The sequence below is a fragment of the Oryzias melastigma genome, linkage group LG16 (genome assembly GCF_002922805.2).
Source record: "Oryzias melastigma strain HK-1 linkage group LG16, ASM292280v2, whole genome shotgun sequence".
NCBI lineage: Eukaryota > Metazoa > Chordata > Actinopteri > Beloniformes > Adrianichthyidae > Oryzias > Oryzias melastigma.
The window spans coordinates 10,951,864-10,965,435 of NC_050527.1; the positions used below are offsets into that span (position 1 = coordinate 10,951,864).

Sequence of the window (13,572 nt, forward strand, 5' to 3'; positions counted from 1 at the left end):
GCCAAAATGTGATAAATGCCAAAAAAATGTGGCAAAGCACACATTTTGGAAGGTAACAAACACAAGTAATATAATGCATAAGTCATGCATCTTCTTACACCACAGGTATGAATAAATTAGGACTAAGCAATGTTATTGATAACTTTGTTATTTGAGATTATTTATTTTTTGTGAAAATCTGAATTTTATTTTCCCAGCACAGCCCGCCTGTTTCTCACTTCCAGCAAAGATTAAAACGGCACCAGCAACTAGGAGTTTGTTCCTAAAACAGCAACAGTTTCTTTGATTTTGTGATTTCAGACTTAGACCAACAAAGCGCGCGCTGCAAAATCTGTTCGAAGGCAGTTGCTGCCAAAAGTGGGAGTACGATGAACAAGTTTAACACCTGAAACAGGGGTAATCTGTCGAGTATGAGAAGCGTTACTCTTTACAAGATGCTCAAGCTAGCTGCAACTCCCGAAACACCTGCTGCATTCCTTTAAAAGCATTTTTACAACTTGCATTTAGTTGCACTTTGTGTTCAGGCCAACTTCCAAAGGAGATGTTAAAATAAAAGTACTAAAAGTCATTGGTTATTTTTGTTAAAGAAAGTAAACGCATTGTGAAAAGAAATCGATTAAAATCAAAAATTTAATTTGGTGTGAATGGCCTGATCGCCCAGCCCTAAAGATTAATAAATAAACAGCACCGTTGACCACATCCACACAATCGTTCCAACTACGCTGCATCACTTCCAGAGCTCCATACTGTCTCTTCATAGACGTGGAATGCTTATTTTCTGACCTAACTGGTGCTGTTTGTTTCTTCCATATGTAGTTCAAGTCCCACTTAACTCTGTGTGGAGTGGGGGGAGGAGTAAATGCCAGACAAGCAGACAGACCAATGGTCCAGATGTACAGGGACGCCCCAAAGGGTATCTCCATACCACGCAGTTCCCGCTACAGGACAGCAGGAGAGGAAGAGGAGGCAGGGGGGGCACATACACAACAAATCCTCTTTAGCCCTTCCTTTGTTTGTGTCCAGTGACCAATAACTGTGTGGCACTCTATTACTAATCCCACCTGCCCTTCCCCCCATAAGACCCCCCCACCTCCTCCTATAGGTCCATATCCCAGGTCACCACACACACAAACACACCTTTCACGCCTCAATGCCCACCAACTCCTCTGGGTGTTTTAATGCTCCGTCATCTCAATTCTGATTGTCAGAAAACAGACACACTCCTAATGGACCAGCTGAGCTTGCGTCTGCCTCCTCCTCCTCCATTTTGCAACGCTTATCTAACATCTCCGCAGTCGGCCAGCTGAGCAGACCCCAGTCACATCGCGGGCCTGTTGGCACATGGCGGCCCCACCTCAGGATCTCTGAGTGCGCCATCAATCTATCGGAGGATGACAAAATGTTTCCTCCACTTTGATGGGATGGCAGGAACGTTAAATATTGCTGTTCTGTTCAAAGGGTTGCTGCCCTGGATGCAGCATAATTAGAGTCTGTAATGAGCTAAATTATAGATGAAGTGGGCCACCCTCTGGTGAGAGTCTACTCACAAAGAGCTGAGATGCCAATCCCAGGACTGGAGCTCAAGCGAGCTTTGATTCAGAGCTGCAAGAGCTCTTCATTTGATGCATCCACATAATGATCACTCAAGAAGATCTAATGCATGTTATTTTGCTAATCTACAGTTTGTTTATTGGTGGCTAATAAAAGTGTAGGCAATTGAATCAGACTGAGTAAATGCTAGCATTAAAGGGGGAGGAGAAGTCTATAAATAGATACATGCGCGCAAGATGCAGCGACTTAATAGTTGGCCTTTGCAGAGCAACCTGGATTCTATTTTTGCACACATGTGCACATGTGTGCACCACTACAGATAATCTCATGTGCAAAGTCATGCTTGAAAAAGAAAGAAAAAAAAAGGTTTTATTTGCAGCTTCTTCGTTAAAAGTTTCCCCTGGATTGAAGAACAAGTGCTAATGCTTTCGGAGGAATACTTGAACATGCAGAAACCATGTTTCCTGGACACAGAGAGCAGGCTTAAAGAATTAAAAGGAGTTTAGAGATAATCAGTCCCTCAAGTGACCAAGTCAGATTATCTCCATCTACCTGCCTAAAGCATCTATCTCACCACCTCCCTCCGCTCTGACTGCACGGGTCTCCGTTTGTGAGTGCAGAAGTTTGTGGGAGACGGGCAGAAGAGCTGGTAGTTGTGATCCGCTCTGCTGATTCATGGTTTTATGCAGAGCCCCGCCTACGTGACTAAAAAATCAACAAAAATGAAACAAAAGCCAAGATCTCAGAGCTCTGGCCACATGGTGGCTCCTAAGTAAACACTGACACACATGCCGACCATGAAGCTACCACGTGTCACACGAAACAGTTAGTTCAGCTCAAAACCTGCCCAGCAACACCGGTTACATTTCCGAATCCTCCTTCTGACGTAGAGAAACACTGTTCAGACTTTTTTTTCTTAAGGTTACAAAGCGATGTTCAGATGCAAGGGCTTATTGCAGTAAGTTCTCTGTGTGTAAGCCTTTCCCAAATCCAGTCCTGAACTAATCGATATGCACAGATGGTCTGTTAGCCTGATGCTGTAACATGAGGCGACATGGGAAAACAATGAAGTGGTGTGATTGATTTACTGTGGCTGCCCTGAAAGCAATTCTGAATCCATTTCAAGTCTCAGGCCAGCCAGAGCCCATTACAGAAGGAGCTTCCAGCACCTCATGGCACACGAAGAAAGATATTAAGTTACACACTCACAAAAAGAAACTAGCTCTACAGGAACTTTTTACAGAGGACAACTGTGATGCAACATTTGGAGTTTGCATACTCTCTGTAGGGGCTTCCTCCCTGCACAGTCCAAAGGACCAGCAGGTTAGTTTTAATGCTTATTTTTACTGCTTTTAAAGTCCCACTCTAATTATTTTTTGATCCACAGCCTTTTAATTCAGTTATGCAATTTTCACCCCCAAAAATGAAAAACTGCATCATTTTCTGGGATATAGTTTCTGCAGTTGTTCACTAAAAATTCACCTCTGAGTTGAGGACGTGGAGTAAGCCCGCCCCCACTTCCCCTTCTCCATCTGTTTACACTCTCTCCAGCTAGCTTACAGCCCAAAATAACCCCAACCATACATTGCTGGTGCAACAAAAATGGCGAGTAATATAGCCGTACAGTTTGAAACCGGATGCCAGCTCGGTCGAGGAAAACGAAGGCATACGTGGGTGTATTTGTTTACAAGTGGATGCATCAAAAATGGAGCGGAGTAGGGAGCTTTTGCCCTGCCGAGTGTAGATTTTACATAATGACTTTAACACACTTTTCAAACTGATTTTTTTTTCTTTATGTTCCTGATTCACAACAATTTGAATTAAAAATGCTCATTTAAGCTCAATTTTCTTTCAAATATCACAAGAACAAGTTTAAAGCACCAAAAACAATATTTTCATTAGAGTGGGTCTTTAAATGAAAGCATGCACAGCTGTTTACTTACAGTTTATCTCTGTGACAAACTGTCAATTAGTCACCGTTTGCCCAATCACAACCCTTGTGCCCTCAGGCCTGAATAAATTAAAGGGTGTCTGGAATATGAATGAATTTATTGATTAATAGCACTGATTTGTATTCAAATTACAGATTAATTAATAGTGTTTTAATGTCAGCAGTTAAAATCCTCATTTTGAGAGCCGTTTCAGGAATGTGTTGTCCATCCCAGCTTTACTTGTACTCGCACCGCAGAGTGGTAGTCTAACTGTACCAATGCATCATAACTCCCAAAAGAGGATTACACCAGCAAGCTCTTCTGGGACCTAGATGACCTCACTCTTGCAAAAGCGGGAGCAAAAACATCGCTCAACATCACTTCAGGACTTTTGGGTTACATGCAGCATCATTGTTCCACAGCGGAGGAGACCCCAAGCACCTGGATCTCTCACTTCTTAAACCTCGGTGTTTATACTACAGCTCTGCTGCATTAGCCTCTGCCTCATCCTCCCTACGTCACATCTGCAGCTCCTCGCAAAAGATTATCTGACTATATATATTCAGCAGTATCATCATCGGAGATGAGGCTTATTGGATGAGTTTCACTTGAGTGCATTAGGAGCCACACGGGCAAGAGGAACAAACATATTCAAAAAAAATAATAAATACCCCCACTCCTCCTCCTTCCCCTTTTGAGCCAGGATGGGTATTTTTAACCCAAACATTCCTCCAGGGAGTAGAAGCAAGGCACATCAAGCAGAATGGGAAATTGAAGCAGACCATCTCTGTAATGTCATTATTAAATTCTTTAAATATATATATATAACAAACTTGGCATATATAGAGTCAAAATATCACCCTAAATAGGTTTAGTTTAGGGGACACAAACAAAACAAAACACAAAAAAAATCGTTTTTTTTATTGTAATTTTAGAAAGTAACTTTTTTATTTCACACTAATTTGATTCAATTATATGATATTTAAATATTATTTTAATTTTTGTTCAGAAAACAAAGATTTTCCTCTCAGTTTTGCTAAACGTGAGCATCCCTCAAAAAAATGACAGCAATAACTCGCACATATAAAACAACCACAACAAACGATTTGCTGCTTCCGCCAGCAGCAGGGACTACTTTTATTTAACATTCTGCAAGACTATCGCTAAGCTTTCAAAATAAGCACAAAGTATGGCTTTAATTACTAAAACGAATGCAGAAAAAAATTACATATTAATATCGGATAAAACAAATAGCCCGGAAGACCTTAAATATCCTCCTCAGTATTTTTAAATCAAACCGAGCGGCGGTTGTATCGGACCGCTGTGCCAGGGTATTTAAACAATCTCTGTATGAAAATGGCGCCGAATGTAAAACAAAACATACAGCAGCTTCCCCCGCTAAACACACCCCCTTAAAACGGGCTTACCTACTCTGGGTTTGGCATCAAGAGAGGAGAAAACGGCACAAAAATCCCACAGAAACCCTGCGATATTCCGCTGGTTTAACAGAGAAACAATGTTTCGGGGCGACGCATGCTTTGTTGTGCCGAAGGTGTCCGATGCTCGTAAAGGGGCGGAGCCTCCAGCTGAAGCTTGGACTTGAGTTGAACCAACCCAGCAACGCCTCACAACGATGCTGGAGATGGAAACAACTTTCTCACAGTGCTGGATTCACCCAAAAATTCAACGAAATTTGCGTTAAAAGCACCAAAATTGTATGTAAAAATAAAAAAAAATTATATAAAGTTTAAGTAAAATATCTGTTCATAACTGTGGTTCAACCCAGTTACAGAGACCCCTGAGATAATGGGGGAAAGCAAGCAATCATTAACAGGGTACAATGTCCAGTAACGGTAGGGACGCACAGAAGCAAGATCAATATGTCTGTGATAAGTTTTGAACCCATTTATGAGATTAAAACTTGGGATTTAAAACAACTGATAACAAGCAAATAAAAGACAAGTCATGCTCGCTTTCATTTACACTCAAGCGTACTGGAAGTCTTTAGGAAGCCCAGCATGTTCCCCACCCATCTGCCTGACCCCATTAGGGACATACGGCTTATAGGCGGAGGGGGTTGGTTATTATTCTCATTACTACACGGGATGAGGCACCAACACTTTTTTTTTTTTTTTTGCATGGGTAGGCTGGCTTGGCATGCAAAACACTCCCGGGTCATGTTTTGTTTCAGCTTATATGGCAGATCGCTGACCACCGAAAAGGTTATGAATGCCACACTGTAGATACAAACTTGTGTGGAAAAAAAAATAAAAATGGAGGTTAATTGTCCATTTGTTTTGAGTTTTGTCACAAAAGTGACAACACGTCAAGGCAAAACGGCCAAATAACCAGGGCTGTTAAACATTCACCAAAATATAAAGCTTTTATGGGAGTCCCTGCATAGACAAACTAAAAAGTTAGGAGACAGTTGAGGTTTATTACTTTAAACTAGATCTACGGATGGGTAGATCAGATTGGTAAGGTGTGAGAAGAGAAAGCCTTTAGTTGCTTGGAAACCGTTGCCCAGCCCTGCCTGTGCCGACTGCATGGAGCAGGTGCTGAGCTGGGCCCAGAGGAGAGGGGAGACGGAGGGAGGAGGCGAGGAGCAGCAGCACTTACAGACCCACAGTCCCTGGAGACAGGAACAGCCTGGAACCACAGACACTGAGACGACCCACTCCTTGCACTCACGCTGCAGACACACCCAAACCACTGAGGTAAACATCCAGCCTCCGCCCCACCGCTCTTCCTCATTTGTTCAAAAGCAAATGCACGCAGTGCATCACTCCAGCTGAGTGCTTGGGGGTTATGTTTGTTATAGGGACATCTTTATCCCTCTCCAGCATCATCACTAAGTGATTGCATAACATCTCCCGCCCAGATCATCTCCCTTTACCTTGCAGCTCTTACACCTTTCCATTCAAATATTGCACAATAACCAACTGAAGATGTTGAAAACTTGTTTGTGTGCGATGAAGACATTGGCTGAAGGGATTTTTTTACTTGTGCTGAGCTCTCAGCAGCACCAACTGGATGGAGGGTAACAGTGCATCAATATTCATAGCACACCATTATGTCATGAAGAATTTATGAATCGTGTTTCTCCTGCTCCTTCCCTGCAAGCAGGAAGGGTGAAGCCTCCTTTTAATTCACCAGTTTTAGGATTTAGTCTGTGAACAACACACAGAGGAGGAAAATACTGCACCCAACAACAGTCGATTAAGGAAACAACACTTCCCCTCCAGCATATGGTTTGACCTCTACAACTAAAACAAGACAACTCAAAGCATGTGGTGCAAAAAAAACAAATTGTGGCAGACGCTCTGCACTCTAAAGTGCTAACTGAAGTCTCCACTTTTTTGGTTTGGCTTAGACTGCCACCTTGTGGATGCAGTAAATGTCAAGCATCCATGCATGGTGATGACTGATGTCAAACCTTTCAATAATCTTGATAATCCTATGAAACATCAACCATATTGCTCCATTATTGATTTATTTCCAAATTGATGATAAAAAAATGACTTAACAAGTGTTCGAGTAAAGCCAAAATATTCTCAAAAGAGGGAATCCCTCTTTACTTTGTCACTAGTTTATCACAGCGGGGAGATGTTTGAAGCGAACATGTGGTCTGTAGAGATAAAACAGGTGTTTGCGCTCAAAAGCTTTAGGGAGAGGGCCTTAAAACCACTCCCAGAATGCCGCTGTGGGCACCTACTTTGGTATCTTTATTTTTCAAATTTTAATGTATTTATTTTACAGTATTTTTTTGTTTATAACTTTAATTATTTGAGTTTACTGCTTTGTCCTGGTTAAAGTAAAAAAAAAAAAATTGAAAACATAAAAGTCACCACTTTTATCAATACATAAATATATCAATATTGCTGAAATACAGCCTGAATTGAACAGTTTTTCTTGATTAAAAAACAAAAAAATAAATAAATATATAAAGTTGCACAGAATATAAATGATCTAAAAGCTAATGGAGATTTTCTTCTAATGTAATATACTTCAATAACACCATAGTTATAATCGCCAATCTATTGACTCATTTAAAGACATTATAGTTCATACTCACATCATTTGTGTATGTTCAGTGCCAGTGGGGGACATCAGGATAACATGGAAAAACAGGAGAAATAAGCACATCAGTTAATCCGAGAGACAAAAACAGACTTCACATGACACTATTAGAACTTCTTTCATTTTCAAAACATGTTTTTTTAAAACAACCCCAAATATAAGTCAGTGTGTTCTGGATTGATAATAATGTGTCTTTTGAATTTTAGCTTTAATTTGCACGTCATTAAAGTAAGCAAACCCCATTTTACAGAGTTCCTGTATACATTTATTCAGTCTGAGTTTGTCCACAGTGTGGAGTTTTAAATGTTTCGCTTCGCTGCGGTCGTGAAGGCGTCGCGTCTTTATTTTCCGCACCGTTCAGCCCTACAGGTTTCTCTGACCTCACCGCGTTTCACATAATCCCGCGAAACACAGTGAACTCCTCACGCACAGCCGCAACTCCCAAAAGGAGAAAACACAGATAAAAAGAGGTGGGAAAAGGTGCACAAACACAGATGGAGGTGTTTGGGAAAGACGGATATACCTGAGCGCTCAGCTGGATTCCATAGAGGGATTTCCCCGCCTTCATTCCTCCGCTTTGCTGGTTGTTGCCTTCAAGTCAGGTGGGAAACTAAGAGATCAGGTTCCTGCTGGGGAGGCGGTGACGCAGATACAATGACGAAGCACTTCTCGTGGTGATGGGTGGAGATCAGAATTCGGAGCTCGACTCACAGAAGCCAAAATGAGTTGTTTACTTTAAAGCAAAATGCTCGTTGTAGCGTTGGTTGTGGTTGTGTGTGTGTTCCTGCCTTTAGCAGGTCTTTAAATGCCCCAGAAGGCTGGGCTTGGACGTTCAAGGAATGTGTTTAAAGGCTCAACTATATTAGCCTACTTTTTCCTAGTTTATCTGAGCCTGCTCCTGGGTAATGAGACTGTAACACCACTAGCTTGTAGCCTAACAGGTGGTCTCAAACATGTTGTAGGTCCTGAAAAAAAAAACCCTAGTATATTTTATAATTTGTAAACCTACAAAAATTAATTGTGGTGAATTTTGATATCTAAATATATACTCAATAAATATCAATTTGTTATGCTTCTTCCAGTTATTTAAATATTTTTCTTTTAATTATTTGTCATCAGTTCCCACAGAATTACCAAGTGTTGCTGTTCCTTGAATGGCCATTAGGGTCTGGTTTCAACCGTGTATTAGAACTGGGCTGAGTGAGTGTGAAGTCATCCACAGAAAAGAAAATATTTTACGAAAGGAAGTAAATAGTAGTTGCTAGTTATTTCTCAAAAGAAGTATATGGGATTTTGACTTTTTCAAACCAGTGAATACTTCCTGTTTGGAGCACAAGGGGGGAGTGGTCACTCAGTCCAGTTCCCATATACACATATACAGTCTGGTATTATCCTATTCACTTCCTTGTTTAAAAAAAAACAACAATTAACCACATCTGTTTGGTCTTGTTTTAAGATATTTATTTCATTGTTTTATTTTAATGAAAACTGCGCTACTGTGAAATGAAATGTATTCACGATTGGCAGGTGAATGGACTCAACAAAAACTTTCACTTATCTCTGTCATGTAAAATTTTAAAAAGGGTCAAGTTGTGTGGATTAAAAGTTAATATTCTTACAGCACTTCCTGTACGTGATGTCAGAAATGACTAGTCCAGTCACTAAATATCAATGATCAGGTTTCACCGTAGACCAGCACTGGACCAGCTTTCTAATACAAACTTCTGGTCCATAAATCCTTTCATCTGTATTTAGGAGTTTTTATCAGATTTACACTTTTGACATGGATCATACATTTTGGATATATATTTTCTTATAACTAAGGCATTTTGTTTTAAACTAAATGCTCAATTTAATTGTGACTCTTCTCATGACAACACAGGTCGGATTTTGCAACAGGCGTTTATTTTCTCTTTGCACGTCATCCAACTTTGGGTACACTTCGTGCCTTCGCTTTCGTTATGCCATGAAAACTATGAACAAAGCATTATAAAACATTTCAGTAAATAAAAACTCCATAAAACAATACAAAGTAATACAAACAAAAAGCACAATAAATACCTCGTGTGGGATTATTCAAGTGTTCCACAGTTAATGGTCTACAGTTGATTATAGCCATTGTTTCATACAGAAAAGTTCTCAGAGATGCAGTGTCAAGTCTGTTTCTTGTCTTATCAAGCATGACTGTGAGAATGCTTCGGATCGTTCTTATTTGACATTCCCAAACTCCCCCCATGTGACTTGAGGATGGGAAGTTTGGTACAAACTCACAACCAAGAGCCTTTTGACGTTCTGGGTCCATCTTCTTGAGCAACTTGGAAAACTCTTTTCTGGCTCCCATGAAGTTGGTGCCTTGATCACACCTTATTTGGCAAACCGGCCCTCTGATTGCCACAAAGGTTTGAAATGCATGTATGAAAGCATCTGCTGTCATATCATCCAGTGTCTCAATATGGACAGCTCTTGAACACAAGCAAGTAAACAGAAGGCCATATCTTGTTGATTCTTTCCTTCCATCCTTTACTATAAAGGGACCAAAACAGTCAAGGCCACAGTATGTAAAAGGAGGGGTTGTTTCTGTCCGCTCTCTGGGCAGGTCAGCCATTTTTTGAACTTCTGTGTTTCTCCTGTATCTCCTACATTTCACACATTTGTAAATGTGCGAGGAGACCATGTTTCCACATCCAATTATCCATATCCCATTTGAACGTAGTTCATTCATGGTCATTCCTCTGCCCTAATGACAAACACGCTCATGATAGTGCTTCACAAGCAAGGATGATACATGAGACCTCCTGGGAAGTATAGCTGGATGTTTAACACTATAGTCCAGGGTTGATCGGCAAAGCCCCCCTCCAACTCCGAGGACTTCGTTGTCATCAAGAAAAGCATTTAAACTGTGCAGCTGACTGCGTTTGCCAAGAGAGTTGGCTTTTCCTTGTTTTAATTTCTTTATATCTTCTGAAGTAGCCTCTTTTGTTGCACCTTTTTGACTGATGACCAACCTTCAAACAGCCAAAGCACAGCTTTTCTGCTTGCATAAATTTAACACGATCTTGCAACATCTTTTCACAGAATCTTTTACATTCTCAGATGAAATGTCCAGAATGTTAACAAAATGCACAGGGTGGGTAGCTTCTTTCTGTTGTGTTTGTAAACAGAGTCTTAGCATAAACTGTTTGATTTCTTTGTTGTTTGGGTTTTTCTCCTTCCACGCTCTTTAGTGCTTACTGAAAATAGAGGATCACAAGCAAGATCTGCTTCTCTTGAGAGGAAGTCAACTAGTTCTTTGAACTTTGGATATTTCACCTACACTTACATTAATTGTCAAACTGTAATAAGTTCATTATTTTACATTTATATTTATTGACTTAACTCTGCTCAGGTGATACCCCCTTGGTAAAAATGTAAGTAACATCTGCATATATATGACTTCTAAAAAAAAAAAATCTGTTAAATCCCAAAAGATGGCTCTAGTTTGGCAGCTGCTGCAACAGGAACATCTGCTTCTGTGTTATATAAACCACGGTGGCTCGCGGTGAAACAGACCTTAAATGTATAACCCCATGGGCTTCTCACTATTTTTATATTTTTGACTGAGGTACTCATAACTCTAGCAATGCAAAAAATAATATGAAATGTTTAAAAAAATTCAAGATAACCCTAGTTTTATGATGTTATGATGTGTGAGTGATATTTTGAGTGAAATTAGTGATTTTTTTTTATTACATTTCTGCTAAATTTCTCTGATGGATTTTTAAATGCAGAGAAGTTTCACTCTCTAAAAAATATCCTTCAGCAAACTCGCCTCACTCGCTCTGAAATTTGAACAACGCCTCTTTCCGCTATCGCGCTCAACAGGCAGGATCCACCCACAGTGATCAACTCTACTCTCTGACTCGAAGATTTTACAACTGCCACTTCTAACAAATTTCAGTCATGTTTATAGTGTAAACCTCCCATGTTGTGTGTTTTTTAAAGACACACGGCCCTCTGCTGAAGGTACCCTGAGGTGAACATTTTGTTGTTAGACAGTTACACCTCAGTTATGCTGTCGAGTTACAAAACACAAACTCTGTTTTGAATGAAACCACACATTAAATAAATGTACAAAATGATAAGCTAATTAAAAAATTATAAATAATACAGAACGACACAGAAACTTTTGCCTCAATGCATTTTGTTGCTGTTTTTCTTGTCTCTTTCTACATAGTTGTATTTTTCCCCTATAATTTACATTTTTTTTTACTTGTTTTCATTTAAGAAGTTCATAATTTGCTATTTCAGTGTAGTTCAATTTGAGAACTGAACAGAACGATTAGTAGTTGCTGCTTGACTTAAATTCATTAAACATGTTTGCAAGAAAAACATAATTATTTCATAAAAAACACTTTGTAAACACACTTGTTTGAGTATAATTTTTAGGTAAATTTTTGATCTGGTTTTGTGTTGGTTATAGAATGGTGGAAAAACGTAACTAATTGTAATAACAGCAAAACAGATCGAGGTTCTTCTGGTGAGAATCTAAAACGCTCTTCTTTGTGTGAACATTTTTCCAGGCACTCTGGCTTCCTTCCTCAATCTAAAACCATGCCTGAGAGTTTAACTGGAGGCTGTAAATTGCAAGCACATGTGGTTTTCCTTCAGTCAGTGTAGCCAAAACATTCTGTCTTTGCCCCAGTTAAGCCGAGATAGACCCTTGTAGACTAACCCAGGTATTATTTGTTATGAAAAGAACAGTATCAGCGAGTATAAGGGACCCCAGAATGAGGTGATTTTATGGAAAGCTGAGTTTGCATGCTCCACGCCCCTCTGCTTCTATTTTAGGAGGACAAATGTGCTTTAGCTGGCCTTTATCCCAGTCTGGGTGTTGCACTGCTGTTGTTAGTTGTATTTAGTTCATTTACTTTTTTTGTTTCTTAATGGGCCTCCATCCATCCATTTTCTGAACCTGCTAAATCCCTTTTGGGGTCACAGGGCTTCTGGAATCTATTGGGCGAAGGTGGGGTGCACCATGTACAGGTCCATCATAGAGCCATGCTATCATACACACATACAGTTACATCGTTATCCATCAATTTTCTGAACCCGTTGACTCGCTTTCTTGTTGCTGGAGCCTATCCCAGAAACAATTGGGCAAAGGCGGGGTACACCTTGAACAGAATCATCTAATAAACCAATGAAGCATGTTTTTGGGGTGTTGGAGGAAACCACAGTGCCAAAGAGAACCCTCTCATGCATGGGGGAGAACATGCGAATTCCCCACAGAAGGGATTTCAAACTAGAGGCATTTCACTGAGTCAAGGGTGCTGACCAATACACCACTGTGCAGTTTTTAAAACAAGAAAGTGACAATGCTTTAAAACTTCAATTTACGATGAAAACAGTTGTGTATATGTGTTTAGTTTAATGTGTACTTTGTAGTAATTAGTATGGCTGTGTATAGGCAAAAGCATGGTGATATGGTACGTATCCTGATTGTGTCTCACAATATGATACATATTGCAATATATCCTAAGACAAGAACAATTTTTATTTTCTTTTTTTTAAGATTATAACTTAGAAAATAATACCTGAATAATTAGGGGTTAGGTAGAAAACAACAGTGAGTAGCTGAATGACACTTATAAATAATGTATTAAATATCATCTTGTCATCATTTTAAATCGGTACAAGAATCGCCAAATGAAATATCGTGATATATCATCAAATCGATTTATCCCACCATTCTTAGTAATTTTTATATTATTATATAGTAAGCTTGCATTTTTTTAATGTTTGTTCTGAAAAAAATTGACTGCATTTCTATTTTTGTCATATATATATATATATATATATATATATATATATATATATATATATATATATTTCTTGTTTTAATTATGCTTATTTTTCTTTTATTAACCCTCCAAAATTATAGGAATAAATAAAAAGTATATGCTATTTTCTATTGTGTTAATGTTATATTCATGTTTGAAACTACATGATTTCTTTTAAAGTTTAAACTTTT

General features: G+C 39.4%; 1 protein-coding gene across 1 annotated transcript in view; it reads right to left on the reverse strand.

The window, feature by feature from the left end:
• LOC118599815 (stress response protein NST1-like) overlaps positions 1 to 5,136 on the reverse strand; it is an 8,262-nt gene extending 3,126 nt beyond the window's left edge. Inside the window, exon 1 of the mRNA XM_036215902.1 lies at positions 4,910 to 5,136. The gene's annotated coding sequence lies outside the window, so the exon portion shown is untranslated. The remainder of the gene's footprint in view (positions 1 to 4,909) is intronic.
• Positions 5,137 to 13,572: the final 8,436 nt, after the last annotated feature.